This window comes from Otolemur garnettii, unplaced genomic scaffold (genome assembly GCF_000181295.1).
Source record: "Otolemur garnettii isolate 467f Iridium unplaced genomic scaffold, OtoGar3 scaffold00065, whole genome shotgun sequence".
Taxonomy (NCBI): Eukaryota; Metazoa; Chordata; class Mammalia; order Primates; family Galagidae; genus Otolemur; species Otolemur garnettii.
In genome coordinates this window covers 1,839,106-1,842,889 of record NW_003852460.1, presented here as the reverse complement: position 1 = coordinate 1,842,889, position 3,784 = coordinate 1,839,106, and the positions used below count along the sequence as shown (strand labels likewise).

At 46.9% G+C, this 3,784-nt stretch overlaps 1 long non-coding RNA gene across 1 annotated transcript in view; it reads right to left on the bottom strand.

Annotated features, from left to right (window-relative positions):
• The window catches only part of LOC111726423, a 23,294-nt gene extending 20,092 nt beyond the window's left edge, over positions 1–3,202 (bottom strand). The window contains exon 1 of the long non-coding RNA XR_002774194.1: positions 2,924–3,202. This is a non-coding gene — a long non-coding RNA (uncharacterized LOC111726423). The remainder of the gene's footprint in view (positions 1–2,923) is intronic.
• Between the last annotated feature and the right edge of the window lie 582 nt (positions 3,203–3,784).

The following is a 3,784-nucleotide window of genomic DNA, read 5'->3' as shown; positions in this document are numbered from 1 at the left end:
GCAAGCTAATACGGCTTTTTTGGAAAGAAGTTTGAAGAGCACTCAAGGAACTAAAAGTAGACCTACTGTTTGATCCTGCAATCCCCCACTAGGTATTTACCCAGATGATCAAAAGTCATTTTACAACAAAGACATTTACACCAGAATGTTTACTGAAGCCCAATTCATAATCGCCAAGTCACGGAAGCAACCCAAGTGCCCATCCACCCTTGAATGGATTAACAAATTGTGGTATATGTACACCATGGAATACTATGCAGCCATGAAAAAGATGGAGACTTCACATCTTTTCTGTTTACCTGGATGGAGCTGGAACATATTCTTCTTAGTAAAGTATCTCAAGAAAGGGAAAGAAAGTATCCAATGTACTCGATACTACTATAAAATCAGTATACATCACCTACACACTCATAGGAATGGTAAAATGTAACTATAGTCCAGAAAGAAGGATGGAGGAGGAGAGAGGGGAGTGGAAGGGGGAGGTTAGGAGGAGGGAGGGTTTTGGGGGGGATCCAACCTAATGTGCATAACGCAATGATACATTTCTAAACTATTAAGAATAGAATATGAGTGTTTTTTCCACAACCAATAAGTAAGCAAGGAGATGGTTATATTCATCAGTTAGATGTAAGCATTCCACATTGTATATCAAATCAGCACATTGTACCCCATAAATGCATTAATGTACACAGGTATGATTTAATAAAGAAATAAAAAATATAAAACAAAACGAAAAGAATGTTTGTAAATGAACAACTAAAGTCTCCATAAATTTTCAGTGAACTGAACGGGTAGCTGAAGGAAGCTGATATACCGTTGTCCACACCGGACTGAACAGCAGAGACGTTTCTCACCTTACCACGTGGCGGTGTGCCCGTCCTTATACAACTGAAAAGATCTGAGGTTGAAAATGCACTCAATGTGCCTAAGCTCTAGCAGGGCCCAGGCACCTAACCAAGCCGATTTATAATAAAGTGTTACATATCTCATGTAGGTTATGGACTACTATACTGAAAGTGAAAAATAAAACCATCATTGAGTTTCTACTAAAGGCCTATGTCTCTTTCACACCAGCATAAAGTATATACATCATAAGTCAAGGGTCAGGTGTGGTGGCTCATGCCTACAATCCCCACAGTCTGGGAGGCCGAGGCAGGTGGCTTCCTGAGCTCCGGAGTTGGAGACCAGCCTGAGGAAAAGCAAGACCCCATCTCTACAAAAAATAGAAAAATTAGCCATGTGTGGTGGCAGGTGCCTCTAGTCCCAGCTACTTGGGAGGCTGAGGCAGGAGGATCGCTTGAGCTCAGGAGTTTGAGTCTAGCCTAAGCAAGAGTGAGACCTCATTTTTAAAAAATAAATAGCTTGATGATATGGTGGGTGCCTGTAATCCCAGCTACTTGGGAGACTGAGGCAAGAGGACCGCTTGATCTCAAGAGTTTGAGGTTGCTGTAAGTTGTGATGATGCCACAGCACTCTACCCAGGGTGACAGAGTGAGACTTTGTCTCAAAAAATAAAAAAATTAAAAAAAAGAAAGAGGGCAGTGCCTGTGGTTCACTGGGTAGGGTGCCGGCCTCATATACTGAGGGTGGAGGGTTTGAACCTGCCCTCGGCCAAACTGCCACAACAACAACAACAACAACAAATTAGCATTCTAGGGGGCGCCTGTAGTCCCAGCTACTAGAGAGGCTGAGGTAAGAGAATGGGTTAAGCCTAGGAGTTGAGGTTGCTGTGAGCTGTGATGCCACAGCACTCTACTGAGGGTGATAAAGTGAGACTCTGTCTCTTAAAAAAAAAAAATCATAAATCAAACAATCGTAAGTCAGAAACTATTTGTGCATTACACATTATAGGGGTTGGATTGGCCAAGGTGATAGGGTTAACCTCCGGCTGTTACCACCACATGCGGCTAGGAAGAGGCCCTCTTAGAGGTACTTTTCTGGGAGCTGAATTTACTTGCTACTGGACATTTCTGCAAACACGACGTCAGCCCTGAGCCAACTTGGGGCCCAACATCTCCCTACAAACAAAAGCAGCCGAATGCATTTGCCAAGTGGTCCAGACAGAATGAGAGCTAAGGACAGCACAGAGTGTCAGAAAATCCTCACAGCAGATTCAGGGCTGTGCACGCCCATGACCAAGCTACTCCCACGGTAATAACACCCATGTCCTCAATCTGGATAAACAGGAAATGCCGCTCCAGAAACAGGGAAAAGAAATCTTCCAGTTCCTAACGTCTCACTCCTGAGATGCCCCGGTTATCGCATCCTCGAGAATCTCTATGTTAAAATGAACAAAGGAACTTAATCGCTGGCCCAATGCTGTCCACTTCGTGACCTGATTAGAGTCCCTTGACTAGGTCCTCCGTCCTGGACTGCAGGAGAGGAAGCTTTCAAGTTCATTTTCAAGTTCGGGGCGTAAACAACTCAGATGATTCTCATTTGCAGGAAGCAGAAACACCGTCTGTGAAAAGTTCTAAAACTCCAAACCAATGCTGCCCCTTCAGCGAGACACCGTGTCCAGAAAGCCACATCCCAGGGGGGTGAAGTTGTTTGGACTCTGTTTTGACCATATGGAAACGGTCAGAACTAATTTTTAAAGTCAGAAACAAATCGTGCAAATTGCCCACAGGCCCAGTCGTTCTTAAATGACGGCAGAAAAGAGAGTACTTTGGACGGCCTGAGACAGACCCAGGTAGCATCAGAGTGCTGTTGGCTGATGCCCTGGCTTTCTGGATCTAATTAATTCCCAGACCTCCAACTGGGTCACCCACCTTCTTTCCCTTTTCCCTCAGTCTCTTTGCTAATAGATGTTTATTTCCCAGAGACTCCTTTAGAGGGAGTTAGGCTTTTTCCTTTTTCTTTAAAGCTACACGAGAACAGCTCAGGCCCTCAGATCTCTCCCTCAAAGCCCAGGGCCTCTTACCTTGCACGTGCAGCAGAAAATACAGGAAGATGAGACCGGGCAGTCCCCACCGGGTCTCCATTCTCTTCTCCAGGAGGACAGCGCCTCAGTGGACGGCCCAGCCCGGCGGCAGTGGGTTGTGAGTTCCAGCCGCCCCACCCTCCCGCTGTGGGCTCCTGTGCTCCCAGCTTGGAAGGAGGAGAGGCGATGTCTTCAAGTGGAAACTATTAACCCAACTGTCGTGTCTTTGCCAAAAAGAAATGGGGCCCAAACTCAGACTCCCAAGTTCACAGCCAGGAGCCCCTGGGACAAGTGCGTGCACGCTCTGTGACGTCCCAGACACAGCCTCCGTGGGCGGCCTCTGCCTCTCCACGGCACGGAGCAGGATGGGGAAGCCAGAGAGACTGCCAAATTCCAACCAGCACCCAACTGCTGGAAGGAGGCACACCCATCCGGCAACCCTGCTTGCTGTGGGCGTGGGATCTCCAGCAAATTCAAAGGCGCCAGCCCTGAACGCAGGGGAAAAGTTACCACCCAGCTCTGGTCCCTCCTCCAAACCCTCCTGCCTTGATGCCAGGCACTAATGCCAACATCTGTGCATAGACCTAAGTTTAAATCTTCCCTTTGGCAACCAGACAACTGTGATTTCCCAGGGCCCCTAATTGTCACTTATCATTGAGTTTCTAGTAAAGATATGCGTCTTTTCCACACCAGCGTAAAGTATAAACATCATATATCAAGGATCAGGTGTGGTGGCTCATGCCTATAATCCCAGCAGTCTGGGAGGCCAAGGCAGGTGGCTTCTAAGCTCAGGAGTTAGAGACCAGCCTGAATAAAAGCAAGACCCCGTCTCTACAAAAAATAGAAAAACTAGCCAGGCAT